The sequence below is a fragment of the Leptopilina boulardi genome, unplaced genomic scaffold (genome assembly GCF_019393585.1).
Source record: "Leptopilina boulardi isolate dan_hultmark-lab unplaced genomic scaffold, ZJU_Lbou_2.1 LbouV2_123, whole genome shotgun sequence".
Classification (NCBI taxonomy): Eukaryota; Metazoa; Arthropoda; class Insecta; order Hymenoptera; family Figitidae; genus Leptopilina; species Leptopilina boulardi.
In genome coordinates, this window is record NW_026137667.1 from 1,436,448 (window position 1) to 1,452,958 (window position 16,511).

At 28.4% G+C, this 16,511-nt stretch overlaps 1 protein-coding gene across 2 annotated transcripts in view; it reads left to right on the plus strand.

The window, feature by feature from the left end:
* Positions 1 to 2,100: 2,100 nt before the first annotated feature.
* The window catches only part of LOC127290747 (uncharacterized), a 144,408-nt gene continuing 129,997 nt past the window's right edge, over positions 2,101 to 16,511 (plus strand). The window contains exons 1-2 of one of the 2 annotated variants that reach the window (XM_051319524.1): positions 2,101 to 2,377; positions 3,785 to 4,049. The gene's annotated coding sequence lies outside the window, so the exon portion shown is untranslated. Of the gene's footprint in view, positions 2,378 to 2,985; positions 4,050 to 16,511 lie in introns of those variants that run through there. The other variant, XM_051319532.1, reaches the window with a different exon arrangement.

Sequence of the window (16,511 nt, forward strand, 5' to 3'; positions counted from 1 at the left end):
AAATAAATATCTATCCAACAATGATAGAAACAATAATAATAAATTCTATGACGTTATTTAATTAATTTACCAATTAATTGGATCTAAATTGATGAATTAAATTCTAAGAGACAATATGAAATTTCTGGATATTTTAACTGAAAAATAATGTAATTATTTAACTGTTTACATACTAATTTTCCTTTTAACAAAATGTGAAAGGTTCACATGAAATTTTAAATTATTGTTTAATTTTCAACAATGTACCTATAATTACTACATCCATGTGAGTGTATTAATTTCACAAGAGTATGTCAAAATTTTCAATAAATGAAGCTTTATATTTGAATTATACTTTTTAGAAGAATTGCCTTTTGTAATTCTTAACATTATTTAATTACTCATTTGTTAATTAAATTTTATTAAAGTTAAATTAAAAAATGTTAATATTGTATAATATATTAATTTTTGATCATATTTCAAATGAAGATTTTTTAACACCTTATTATCTCGATAACAGCAGAGAAACTGTTTGAAGTGTCCAAACGACCATATATAAGCGTAAAAAATTATTTCAGTCTGTCTGGATATGTGACTCCATTATGCACTCTATGTCAAATGCAGGGACATTGTTTTTTTGTTTTGGACACTTTTAAAGAAAAATTAGATGACCTGAAGCAATTGCAATATACTGAATATTCTTTTCAGAATTCGTAATATGGAATAATTTTTATCATTATTTAATTTATATAACTAAAATTGAAAAACATTTGGAATTAATATGAAATATAAAACCAACCATGTTAAATGAATTTGGATGTGTTTGTTAAGTATGTTAACAAATCTTTCTCAAACATGCATACAATAAATAAATATGAATTAATTAATTATGTATAATTACATAAAAATGTAAATAAATGAATTATATTTGGCTGCATTATATAATTAAACATAATTTGTTATAATTTTTATTCACTTAAATTAATTATTAAGAAAATTATGACAACGGAATACTACGATCGATTGAGATCAATTTTGGATGATCATAGCGAATACGATAATTCACTGTCACTAACCACCTGACTTAAGCGCCACAATTTGTACTTGTACTACAATCCAAGATGGCCGCTATGTCTCACGTCCCTCTCGTCTATTCAATTGATGATTTGGCTGATTATCAAGTTAATGGTCGACTATTTTCCTAGTCTGCAGTTTATGATTAATGAGAATTTTGAAAAGTTATATGACATTTCTCAGCGTACGCAGGACTTAGATCTTAGAGTTTCGAAAATAACTGACGAGAACGTCATTCTTCAGAAGCACATGAAGATTGTTCAGAATGAACAGAGATAGATCAGCTTTTGAAGAAGGCTGAAAGCAGTGTGAGGACTTGTTGCTGATTTATCGGAAATTGATAAAGAAAACTTAAATCAAATACCTATGATAGTTTCTGTCTTAATAATCTTCAATAATTAGTATTAAAATTTCAATAAAAATTGTATGATAACAAAAATTAAAGTTTTTAATTTCAATTACTGATTACAAATTTAATCTGTTAAGATGAAAATAGAGGTGAAAAACTGACCTAGTCGTCAGTGGGACTCAACAAGCTTGGAGACCAGTTCTCATGCTTCGTAGGCGTGGCACTCCCTTTGGTCCACTGGAAGCTGCGTGTTGCATGGGTCAGAAAGGAAAGAGAGAAAGAGAGAGTGAAAAAGAAGAGGAGAGCAAAGAGTAGGAGAAGAGAAGACAAAATGCAGGATGAGTAAAAAGACGATTAGAGGACGCGCTTAGAAGACAGAGACGTATAAATACGGCTCCAAAGACGAAAAAGGAAAAGCGGACAGAAAAGCCCGTTAGATCAGGAGTGAAAATGAACAGAGCTTTCGGTGAGATAAAGCAGGGGGGAATGAGGGTGTGTGTGTATGAGAGACGGTAGATTGCGAACGAAAGCTCCACTCGGCGGACGAAAGAGGAAACGAGAGAGGGAGCGAAAGAGCAACGCACCACCAGGAGCAAAAGAGCGCGGGAGATATTGCCGTTGGTGTGGATGGAAAATCTAAAACTTCGGAGCTTGCGGATGACGAAGATGGCGCCATCGGGAGTGAGCGAGACGAAAATCCAACGGTATTCAGTCACCGCCCGATCATCGGCGCGCACGGTTTCAAACTACTCTTCTCATTTCTTCAACGCCGAATATTATCGATATTTAACCGCGATAACACCCATAAAAAATAATCTTTCTTTAAAAAAAAAATATGTGCTTGTTTATCCACTGCATTTTTCAAGTGATGCCATCCTTTTTCGATTTGACACAAATTTATTTAAATAATTAAACGAAAGGAATTTGTATCATTTCTTCATGATTAAAATTTTTTTTGCAATTTGTGGAATTTAGGTAACTTTTTGTTATTAACGGAAAGCTACTAATTAAAAAATTATTTACTCATTTAAAAATTACTTTTTGTAATTTCAGTTAAAAAAATTTTTATTTGAAAAAGTTACTTTTTCTAATTAAACAAAAAAATTTGTTATTGATGTTTTTGTGTAATTCAGTTTTGATATTTCTTATTTGTAACTTAATTTTTGTAAAGTTTTTTGTAATTTTAGAAAATTTCACTTTCAAATTAAACTAGTCGAGAGACGGGCGTAACGGACCACTTGAATTTGGAATGATATAACTTTTTTTTGGAAAAAATAATCTGAAATTTTCTTAAACAGCCCTCCCCCTACCCTTCCTCTATTCCTTCTTACTCTTTATATTACGCTTGAGTCAGGGATTATACTTTCATAAAATCTAAAAAAGAAAATGGAAAAAAATTTAAATTTATTCAATGTGATGAAGAATTTATCTTGAGAATGATTTTTGGTAGCCTCATAAAAAGGGTGGTCAAAATAGAGTGATTTTAAAGTTTATTGCTAATCGATGTTGTCAATATAAGACACAGTTTATTTAATATACATATATATATTATTTTTCAAATTTTAACACATTTTTGAAGTTATTTTAAACATACTTTTCGTTATTATTTTTTTAAAACGTATTTAAAAAAAAAATTATTTTTTAATTTGTTACTTTTTAATTTTGTAATTAATTTCTTTTTTGTAATTCAGAAAAATTGATTTTTCAATTGAGGGAAATAATTTATAAAATTAAAATTATTTACTTTAACTTCCGTTGACATAGGACATTGTTCACAAATTACGTCACACTCCTAGGCGCGGGGTCAACCTGCCCATGATGAATTGTGGTTAAAAATCAAATTTATAAATATCAAAACGTGACGTAGGGATAGGTCAAAATTGGGTACCAAATAGCGTGACGTAGTTTGTGAACGACCTCGATTTTTCCTTTGGGGTTTTTTTTTACATATCGTCACAAATGAGAGACGTATTTTTTTCTCGATATTTAATTTATATAGTGTAGGTAAAAATTTAAAATATCTATAACTGATATTGTTTTCGAAAAAATCGACAAATATTTACGATAGAAAAAAGTTCTCCTGGGTCAAAATGACCCAATTTGTCAACGGAGGGATAAGTTACTTTTTGTAATCTAAGATAGTTGGAGTAAATTATTTTTTGCGTTTAATTATATTTTCTACTACAAAATTACTTTTTTCACTCATTAAATTTTGTTATATTAAAAAAAAATCTTTTACAATCCAAGGAAATTATTAATTATTTTTTTCATTAACTACTGTACTTAGAAAAATTATTTTTTTTAATTAAATTTTTTCTTCTAAAATTCAAATGTTTTTTCATCTCAATTATATGATCGTGAAACCCAATGTTTCGGTAAAAGTTGATGTCTGTTATGCAAAAAACTTTTGTACCTATTTTGCATTCGTGCAATGCTCGAGGAACTTGAAAAGTGAAGCATAGAAATTGTGTGAGTTTTGTTAAAGATAATTGTGTGTGATGGTAAAAATGAAAATCAGCGGGAAACTCTTTTGCTCAGTTTAAGGATGTCTGTATAGTTCTCTGCGTGAAAGAGCGCAGCATGTAGATGAGAACTTTTCAGAATCAGTTTTCAAGAGAAAAGGCTTGGAATCTGCTGAGAATACGAGGTTCGTATTTACGAGATTCATGTGTATGATATACAGAAATCCCTCCCGGGGTGCTGGAATGAATATATATATATATATACGTATATATATTGTTATATGTTGTCTAGTGTTTTTTGTAGAGACAATCCGTTGAGCTTTTTTGTCTCAAGCTTTTCTGAAAAGCACTTGACATCTGGATGGCCTAAAAACTTTTACTGGATAGAGAGGACGCATGTTTCCCTGAAGGTTTTATTGTTATTTCACGCTGAGTTGAAACTTCGCTTTTCTTTTTTCGTGTCGACATATAGAATAGAGATAAAATCGAAATACGTGTCGTGTTAAATTTACAACAACATTTCGAAGCAAATTAAGTGTACAAAACGCATCTTGAATTTCGATCAAAATTTATGTTTTACAATCTCTTAAATTTCCTCTCCATAAATCAATTATTGATGCAAACTACAAATTTCAATTAGTTAAATATTATTTTAGTCACTTTTCATAAAAAACTAAATTTTAAAGAAAAATTAACCAATTTTTGAATTAAATTATTTAATAACCAAGATTTAATCAAATAATTAATTAATTTTAATTTTTGTCAATATTGGCAATACAATATTTAAATTTTAATATTTTACCACTTTACGTATTGGTAATTTTATGATCAATAAAATTTACTATATTTGGAAGGAAATATAAATTTTAATAAAACTATATATATATATATATATATATACACACTGGAGCGTTGCTTAAGCGGATTATAGGAGCGTTGTCCGCTTAATCGGACAAAGAAAATTTCAAGAAAATTTGAAGAAAATCAGAAGCGTAAATTGTCTTCTCTGTACCTATCTTCCGCCGAGTCCTTTTAAGTGGCGCTTCAGTGTACATAAATTAAAAATTTATTTTGAAAAGTAGTTACAAATATAGTACAATGAATAAAATATTTTCACTTTTAAGTTGAAAATTAAATAAACAATTAAATTTCAAATTGAAAATTTTCCCACTGTAAGTTTTAATTACCAAACAACTATTAAAATTTTTATGAGAGAATTGAATTTAAATGCATTGCTTACAAATGAGAGTAATTAGGTTATGTACAGTTAAAATTATCTGTTGCTGTAAGTAAATTGAATCAAATTGCATTATAATGGGTGATATAATATAATATAATAAATTATAATATAATAAAACAAATAAATAAAAATTATATATAAAATCAGTTTAAAAAATGGAAATAAAATCGGTAAAATTCTGAATGAATTAACGATGTGCTTGAAAACAATTATTTGTCGTTTATACAGAAAAAGTTTCTTTTTTGTTGAAAAGTATGTCACAACGTTTATTTTTAGAAATATGGCAGTTTTTCTAATCAAAAGTTTCTTCATGTGCTTCTGAAATAAGCGCTGAAGATGAAAGTAGTAGAACAATTCTGTATGCATCAGCAAGTGGAGCAATTCTGTACGCACCAGACAAGTGGAACAATTCCGTGCATATCAGACACGTTCTAAAATTTTTCATTTTAACCGTCTTACAGACGATATACATTTGACATTTCAAAAAGCAATTTAGATATATAATAAATAGTTCTTTTAAATAATTACTTTTTTAATGAATTTTATATTTAAAAAAAAATTAAGTTCAGAATTTTTTTTATGTAGGAATTCATTGAATTTGTAAACAAGTAATTAAAAATTAAAATGTTCATCTAAAATAAAGAGAAAATCAATAGATAATTCAAACTGACCGATTGAAAAAAGAATTGAAATTGCTCTCTTCTATGAGATGATCACAAATTCAATAGATCCTTTTGTATCAGAAGATATTCAGACAGTTGTTATTGAATTTCAATGACGTACGTTGTTTGTATTTTTTCATTCAAAAATTTAATGAATGCTGGAGTAATAATCACTCTACAATAGAGTAACAATATGGTATTGAAAGAAACTTATCTTTTCAGTAGCAGTCTATTTAAAAAAAATTGTTTACTTGTCAAAAAAAGCTTTCGTTACATATCTTTAGTTTCTTTTGTTTTCTATGTTTTGGATATATATGAAATTTTTGAAATTTGACAACACTTAAAAACTTATAAAAAGGTTAAGATGGGCATGAAAAAACTTATTGCCAAGTATTTTTTATCTCTTTTTGTTTAAATTATGTAGAAATGGATTTTGTACCGAATGTGACAACCTAGATTATATATAATTATTAGAAAAATATTCTACATATGTAAAATATACCAATCCGAGAAATAAAACAAAACTAGTTAATGGAATAAAATAAAAATACCTAACAGTAAAAGTATTTTCATATATAATGAACATCAGAAATTGATTTCCAATTTGCAATTGCCACTGAAATTTTCATGGTAATAAGCCAAATGCAATTTATAGCTTTTCATTGTTTCAGCAATCCTCTGGTCCGTAGCATTTGAATAAAAAAATTATTCAATTTATAGTACAGAGAACATCAATTATGGACAAATTACTATAATTGGATTTTGCTATGTAATTAACTTCATTTAAAAGCTTATAATAATACAACAAATTTTTAATGTGAAACTATTGTCTAGTTCATTTTACTGTTTTTGAATATCTTGAAAAACAAATCACTAAATTATTAATAAATATATTTATGTTACGTCTCAAATAGAGAAAATAACTAGAGAAATAATATTTTATATTTATTTTTGTCAAGAATATTGATAATTGATATTGATTTTTAATGACAAGATTACAAGTTTATTTAGACAAATATTTAGAGTTATAAAATTGATCTTTAAGAGAGAGTATCCTGAAGCAACCAGTCTTGGAAATAAAGAAAGTCAGCATTCCGCTGTAACAAGGAATGTAAAGGTTACTGCAAATTTTTATAAGAAGTTAGGAAGGATTTAGATAAAAAGTCTTATGACTTATCTTAAAAATTCACAGGAAGGTTGACAGGCCTTGGTGCTGACCACAGATCTGGAGTTCAATTGACCGTGACGAAAACCCAAAAAATTAATTCTTCCAAAAAAAGAAGAAAAGATGATTTCCAAATATTATGACAAAGTCAAAGCCTTGAATACTTTGATGAATTCTTCTTGATGTAGAAACTTTTAACACTTGATTTGGAAATTCTTCTAAGTCGAACTTAAGTATGAAATCGGACAGAGAAAAAGTACTTCTTCCAAATTTTGTATATGAAGATGACGTACTGGTACCAAAATCTGAACTGAACTCTCTTGGCAAATGTGGTCCTTATATATAGAATTTTCACAAAGAGAATAGGCAAGATTTATTGGAATGGGTTGCTTTTTCCACCATATCGATAAAAAGACATCACCAAATAAGAATCATAGGAAAAAGCTCTCTCAACTGAACAATATACAAAAAGCGATTTGACAGATATTATTTTCTAAATGCAAAGAAAACCCGTGTTTGGTGTAGGAGGAACAATGCTCCCCAATCATATAAAAATCTGATCTTATCTAAATTTTATTTTGAACCCTAGGGTAAGCATAATATATTACTTTTGTCAAAGGCGTGAAAAGAAAAAAGAGATAATCCTATTAGGTCATAAATAATTCCCGCCTCGTTTGGTATACTTTTGGAAATACTGAATTTGTTAGGAAATCAGCTTGAATGTATAATTGATTTTAAATAAAACAGATGGCACAAAAAATGTAGTAGAATTGAATTTTTATTTCCAATAAAGGTAACAAGATTTCAACTATTCAATTAATACAAATAAAAACATGAAATTGTTTGAAACACTTCGTGTGTAGTGAAATTCGACATCTCTGATAACTTTAGAAAGCAATTACTGTAAAATTAAAGTTTACGTTTGACTTTTCCTCTAACAGCTTTTGCATTTATCAATTCTCTCAAAACAAATTTCACGCACGACACCACCCAACGCAAGTAATCTCTAATTTTTTAATTCAATTTCATTAAATTTGCTATTTTAATCAGTCTAAAACAGTTCACTTTTTTTATATATATAACAATTCAATTTGAGAATCTAGAAAAGCATTTATTTTCAAATATAATTTGACGACTGTTATTTCGTTAAATTTTGTTTTTCTTTTTAACTTCTTTTATTTTGTAAAATCACCTCTTTCACATTGCAATATTTCTATAAAGTTTAATCGATAATTTAATAAAAAAGTTTCATTAGCGCTATTGCCTTAACTCATAAGTTTCGAAGGTGATTTATTGCTTCAAACATCTTTTTTTTACTGGCTTCTGGAAATCGCTTTATACACTTTTGTGTATAAAGATTTTTCTGCTAAATATTATAAAATTTATTGCATGTTAATTATGACTTTTTATGTTTCATAAATTATTATTAGATCGACATTAATTAGTGTAATTAATTACTGGATAATGAAGTTTTTTTTTTACAAAAGTACAGTTAAGTTTTTTGTTGACCTCACAAACATGTGGTAATGATTTTGATATTATCTATTCATGAATTATTTGAATTATGTGGATAAAGAAAATTTTTATATTTTTTGAATAAATCATTATTTAATAAAAACACAAAATCAGAATTGTAGAGAATCTTTCAAAGAGAAAAAGGAGCTATTGTCTTTATTGAATATACAATATGGCTGACTCAAAATAAATTTGATTCCCCATTACAATTTACAATAGCATAAAAATACATTTTTGTAACCATATTATATAATATATTGTTTCTTAAATAATACTTCAATGCAATCAGTTTTAAAATTTACCTTGAAGTATCTCCTCTATTGGCTTCTTAAAATTCATTTTTTATATCCCTTGGGTATCCGTTTAACTTTCCTGCAGTAAGTTAATAAGTATTTTAGATGTAAAATTGTTCTAGTTTTATTTTTTTATTTATTTTGTTTTCTTTTTTAAAAAAATTCAATTTAAAAGAAAAAACAAGAAAAAAAAGTTTTTTTTTATTTAAAAAACTAATATTGTTAATATGTATATTATTTGTAAAACATTTATTTTTAAATTTTCATAGTCTCAAATTGCTAACATGAATATTTAAATATTTTTCCATATTTTTCTTTGCCACCCTATTTTTGAATGTAAACAGCAACAATATTGATTTTCCCTTTTTCTTGTTATAGGCACGTAGAACTCTAAAATATTTTTTCTGAACATTGCGAAGATATCGTCTATTGACACCATTCTTGGCGAAGTGTGTTTGCAGCGTCGTAAAAGGATCACAAAAAACATGTAACGGTTACTGATATGAAAAACACGAGATCAGTTTAACAACCGAAAAAATGAAAAACGCAAACAGCATGCACAAAAGACGATTTTTTCTTTCTTCTGATATATATTTTACTTGAATGTTCAGCTATAATAAAAATATGCATCATGCTTCTAAAACATGCAATGTAAATATATATGTTTGTCCATACAATTCTCGAGGATTTCTACAAATTTCAAATAAAACACTTCTGATGTATATACATATATAAAGGCACATAAACATTTTCCACGTCAAAGTGAATTGTCCCCAATGCCATTTTTGAACCATTTGTAAGGAAATAGAAAATTTTATACCTCTCTGACTTTTATAGCTCTTTTTATGAATTGTGACACTTTTTCTAAGAATTAAAATTACACATTTCAAAATCATTGAAATTAAAATGAAAAATTAGTAAAACTTAATTATGAAATGCATAAAAATCCAGTTTTATTTCATGGCAGGAATTTGTCATAAATTAGCAACTTTTTTTTAATATTTTTTAATGTAATAAAAATTTTCTATATGTGATTTATCATAAACGATTAACATCACGAAAATACTGATAATCATTGAGATTTAAGATAAGAATTTTAGAAAATCAGTTACGCGGATTATTTTTTATAATCTGGGACACAAAACGCGTGAATCATTTTGAATAATTGAAAGCCATATAAAATAATTTCCGATTATTTTAGTTTTATATCATCATTTCAAAACATATACACACGCACACAGTAGATTCAGAATGAAATCATTCAATGTACGATTTTTAAAACGATTTTTCATGCTATTATATCGACGCACTTGCCGCGAATAATACCTCTGCATATATAGATTTTCTGATAGAATATAATTTTTCAATAAAAGAATAAACTTTTCAATATACAAATGAATTGTTTTCTATGAATATAGTATAAAAATAACAGACTTTTCGATATTCAAATAGATTTTTCCATATACAAACAAACCTTTGTCTATTTATTTTCAACTTTGTATGAGATAAACTCTACAACGTTGGGCACCAGTTTCTGCCCAAGGGTTTCTATTCTGCAAATTTTACTAATCACTATCACTATTGTTACGTCTGTGAAAAAATAATTTAATCTTTTAAATAAAATTACAATAATTATTTATTTAAATATTATCATTGTTATTTTATTGAGAGGTTACACCACTGTAGGAGGCTGAAATTTAACGTTTTTTTACTATTTGTTTCGTGGGAGGAAAAATAGGAAGATAATTAAATTGAAGGATATTGTTAGGCATATTTTTATATTTATAAAAATATTTTTAATTTAAATATGTTATACAATTTTTGTTATTAAAAAAATAATGTAACCAATCTATATGAAATATTTTTTTCTAAAAATTCATCTAAGTAGACGAATTTTCGTTAATTCACATTTTGTGTACCTCGCTACATTTACTCACATAACCATTTATATTAAAGGTGTAATACACTTTTTATTCGGTTTAATGCGCAAAATGCATTAGAACTTTATGATCGACTTCACATTTGCTTTCTATACGCATATGAAGCACAAGACAGATTTTTTAAGAGTGTGTAATAAAATTGTATGCTTTCAACTACATAAAGTTTGATGGTGCAATTTTTACACTGCTCTAGAAAAAAAAACTGCTTCATAAACAGTGTATATTATAATTTAAATAACAGATAAAATTATTAAAATTACACATAAGCATTAAATTACGTGTGTAATTGAACTTCTTGTAATAGCATTTTCATTATTAAAAATCTTTTTTGATTTAATTTTTTTAATATCTTTGAAAGTTTCAAATTAATTTTAAATTTGTATCCTAAAAAGTAATCAAGATTTATTTACGCTGTAATGAAAGCGTCTTAAAGATACAAGGTGCATCAGATGAACGATCAACTTATTTTTTATCACATTTTTTTTACAGTCCAAGCCATGATAGTTTTTTTCAAACTCTGCACCGGAATCAAAATTAAATTTCATTTGATTTTGCAAAGCGAATGAAAAACGCAATTGACGTTTGATCGCTTGGGTTCCCCTATTCATCATTCCAGAAGCTTTTTTCTTCTTTGACGTTGATCCAGTATTTTTCGAAGCTATTTGCAGTCTTTGGTATCTCTTTTTATATTTATCTGAAATAAGTTGTAGTAGTACTATATAGATTTACCTAAACATTTATTTCTGGAATATTTTGTTAATTCTTAATTATAAATTAAGTCAATTGTTAATTCACTAAAATTGAACATTTTTATAAAATTATACATTTTAAAAAAATTTTAAATTTCAATGAAAAATTCTTTTCTCGATAATGATCTATTAATGGCTGACCAAATACAGAGTTAAACTACTGCTAAGTCCGATAGTTGACTCAAACTACTGAGCTCGTTAGTGTATCAAAGTGAGTTTCTCGCCAGTAAGATTTTCACCACAGATTATAAAGCTGACTTTCTCAAAGAGGAATTGTTGGCGAAAAGAGCAAATTTTTTTTTATAATTGCTTAAAATTTATTAATAGGAAACTAATCACTGGCAATAAAAAAATTACAGTAATTAATTAATAGTTAAACTAAAGGTAGCAGAATAGAAATTAAAAAAAGAATGACCGAATTAAAATTAAATTATAAACAGGACAATTGAAATGATGAACTTGAAGTAGAAAATTACATATGATGATAATAATAGTAATAATAATATTTCACGACTGCAACAGAGTTCTAGGTTTATCTTTCTCGAATCAGTCGTGTCCGTTGGGAGATAAACACAAAGGCAACAAGCAATAGTTTCGAGAAACTTTTCACAGTTAGAAAACAAAGACAGTTATACATCATAAAATTATTCGGGGGGTGATCCTTCTTCGTGGAAACGAGGTAATATTTCGCAGTGGGAGTTAGTTCCGGCTCGTCGTAAGCAGAGCAAAACGTTGCAGGGAAACTAGTCGCTGGGTCACATGGGATTTATTACTTCGGAGTACTTCTTACCAAACCAACACTTTAAGCATCGCTAGTGGTATCATTTTAGACTCTCGTTTGGCAAAGGCTTGAACGTGTACCTACTAGATTTTAAAGTTCCTGACTTTGTGATGCCGTGCATCTTCGTCAGCCCGTATCCTTAACGAGGGAGTTTGCTTAGGTAGACCAGTAGCTTTGGGGACTGCGTCAACTCAAATTCTCTAGCGTGAAGTCTACGATGTTTCTTTAAAGTTATTTGCTTTACAACTGATCCTCAAACAGCATTACTGTAGAACTAACAGATTATCCTCCTTTCTCGTAAAAACAACTTATTTCAACTGGGAATATATATTTTTAATTTTGGATCAGCTTAATAAAAATACTTCATCACCTATGTTGAAATTTTGTAAGTTTATTTTTTTATCATAATATGTTTTTGATTTTTCTTTTGCTGTAATTAGATGTTTTCTAGCTATTCCTCTGATTTCGTGTAAGCGAGTTATTAGTTTTATTAAATAATCATCGTATGTTTCAAGTTTTTCATGATCTAATGCAGATTCACTAGATGGTTGTCTGGCTAACTTGCCGAAAACTAATTCATATGGGGTACAACGTGTTTCTTCGTGAATACTACTATTATAAGAAAAGGTTGCTAATTCAAGCCAATTTTCCCATTGAGAATTTTTATTTTGATGAGATTACTAAGAAAATTTTTGCCTTGATCAGTTAATACTGCTTTTGGAGAACCAAAAATACATATAAAATTTTTAATAAAAGCATTTGCTATTGTACTTGTTAGTTGATTGGGAGTGGAATAGCTAAAGAATATTTAGTAAAATTAACTCTTCCTAAATTTAAAAGGTATGATGGTTGGTAAGAAATGGTTGGAAAGGCAGTGGGGAAAGAAAGGATGTGAGGAGTAATAAGTAAAAAGAGAAAAAAAGGGAAAGAATAAATAAAGAGATTAAGATGGTTGAATGAATATAATACTCCAAAAGTTTTGGTTGTGAAATAAGGATAAGAGAGGAAATGTATAGGGAGATCGAAGAGAAAATAGAATAGGAGATAAAAATAGAAGAGGTGGAGGATGCATTAGGAAGATTAAAGAAAGGAAAATCAACAGGATGGGATGAGTTGCAGGATGAAAATTTAAAATACAGAGCGGAAGGAGGGAAATAGCATAATAAATGGGGTAAAAGAGGGATTTGATGTCCTGATAAATAGAAAAACTAGTCTAATTTCCCTGATTAGAAAGAATTAAAGAGATATTTGTAAATATAAGGGTTAAGACAGTGATACAGTTGTATGACTTTAATTTAAATTAATTTTGAGTTTTGTCTACATAGTCTGAAAATTTTCACTAATAAATTTTGAGGAATATTCTACCTTGACGATATTAATAGTTTTTAATAACATGAAAGTATGTATTTACCTATATCCTTTATCAAAGGACATTACATTCTCGATATTTCGCCAAAGTTTACTAAGACCATACTCAACGTCAGTATCGTTGAAAGATACATTATTAATTTCTGCTTTTGACTTGGATGTGCACTTTAGTGTTTGAGTTTGATAAATTTTGGTCAATACTGCGAGAGCCGCATATTCGGAAGACCTTCAGAAAAGTTTTCCGTGATATGTAACTCGGTATAGAGATTCACAAGTTGGGAGGTAAGGTGCAGGAACGTATATAGGAATCCTCGAAGCTTGTATATTCCCTTCGGATGCTTATACACACGTGAAATAGGAGCCTCTTCAGAAGAGCCACTGAACTTTTCGTTTCATATATAAAATATAAATGTGGTCTATCTATCTGAGAATATATCAGAACTATAAAAATAAACGTTGATCATAAAGCCCAGAGCTGCGATTCCTGTTTATGTGCCTGAGGCACTTTTGCTGATGGTGGACGTCATATATATATATATACATTCAAACAAATACTACGTCCAAGCAATATTACAACACATTCTTTTTTTTAAATGAAAAAAATACGCGAAACAAGATGACTGCTGAAAGATTCTTATGAATAGGAGAAATGTTGAAGTATATATATATATATATGTATATGTTCGCCAGTGAATTAGAGATCATTCTGGATATGACATACGGAAATGACTCTATAAACATAGATAGAGCGCGTAACGTGCTCGCAATTTCAAGATTTACATATTTAATGTAAAAATGAAAACGGAATGTTGCGGTTTCCGGAATGAAAAGTTCGAATATCAGATAAAAGTGATCAATAATAAAAAACTTGGTGAATTTCAAATAGCTTTTTTTTCAAAACAATTTTTTTTTACCGGATATGCTTCACTTTTAAAACCATTTTATAATTTCTATAAACTTAATTTTGTGAAAAATATTTTATCTTATGAAAAGGGAATAATTAATGCGACACACGATTTCAATGTTCTTGAATAATATTAATAGGAAAATCTAATTTCCTAGAAAATCAGGTCAAAATATGTACATTACTAGCATAAGGTTTGAAGGTATGAAATACATAAAAAAAATTCTTAGAGTTCACTGTGGAGGAGAATCAGAATTTCCACTAAATTTTTCGCACTCCACTTTTCTCAGACAATAGACGAGAATGTTACATTACGACAGTTTCAATGTTAACAAAGAGAGTTTTCTAGAGTTTTTCAAGAAGCGAAAAATGTGTTCTTTCATTCTGAAATTAAATTTGCAGTCGACATTCTTCTACATTCCTCTACTCGTTCGCACTCTTTTTCTCTCCCCCCTCTTACTTTCAGCAAAAACGATTTAATGAAACCAACTTTTATTATTACAAATGCCAAATAACGTTTTAATAGTAATTTGATGCTTAGAGATAAAAGGAAGTATATATAGACATTTTTAAAATTTGCTGTGTCAAGCTACATAATATCTGAATCAGACATAAAAATTTTCTTCATTGCTTTTAAATTTATTTTTTTAAATTTATGAATCCTCTCTCAAAATTCTAAAATAAATTTCAAAAATTCGTTGTAATATACATATCAGTTTCAATGTATAGAATGAATAGTAAAGATTTGTACGCAAAGCTTAGAACCTTAATTAGATCTGAATTAAAGGCCGTTCCACTTTTTAAGTATAAAAGACCCGTTTTCCTTTGAGGTTCTCATTACAAAGGAATCGAGGAAAAAAATGTTCTTTTCGTAGCTTTCAATTGTCATGATTTGTGGAGCTGACTTAAGAGAAATTTATGGGATTTATACGATCCAAGAATTTGTCAGTGGGTGATGGTGGAAAGTTTCTTAACTTGTGTATGGCTTAGGCGAAAATAGCGATATATTTGAGAAAATATAGAAATTCAACATAAAGAAAAATATGTATCATAAAAGATACATCGAATATTAGAAAATAACTTATAAAATAAAATGTGTAATGGAAAAAATTAGAATCACAACTAACATTCATTGCATTTGATAATTTAAGTTTATAAATTAATTCAATTCTCTATCAATACTTAATCAACAATTTGTTTTCGCTGCCATTTACTCAAGCACTCAACATTCAAATTGCAAAATATACTCTTTCATTTATAGACAATTGATTCGAGTCTTGTTATCCGTCGCTTCAGACGCCTTTGCTGATTGTAAAATGGAATTGGTATCTCTTTGAATCTCAAAATTGCTGCAGACTTCCTTTTATTGGATTTTAGTTGATGAAATTCTTGTCTATCATCGGTCAATAGATTATTTATAGTCCAATTTTCGAGGAATGAATTGAGCGAACACTACAATCACAACTATAATATAATTATACTTTTTATTGATAATGACTAATAAGATATTAAGGGGTTAGACCACTGTAGGAGGCTGAAATTTAACGTTTTTTTGCTATTTTTTTGTGGACGGGAAAATAGGAAGATAATTAAATTGAGGGATATTGTTAGGCATATTTATATGTTTGTAAAAATATTTTTTTTATTTCAAATTCTGAGAAAATGGTTTTTATTGAAGGAGCTCCACTGCACGCAGCACACAAGTTGCAAAAGTTAATCTGGAACAAAATAAAATTGTTTTTCTTAATTTACATTACAAAAATGTTGTCAATCAATATATAGATATTGCTTTTGGTTAATGGGTGAGATTTTTTTTTCTTCTTTTGCGCTTAATCGAGTGCCAAACACAAATCATTTACGTTTTATAGATATGATTCATAAGTTGAAAAAGCATCCATGTGACGTAAGTATCGCTGCTGTGAGATTGGCTGAGATCCAGAGTTCTGGCACACTTTAACGATAGATAACTTACACGTTCGCGTGGCACACAAGAGAGCCCAGTGGCATATACATGGCATGGGAAGCGCATG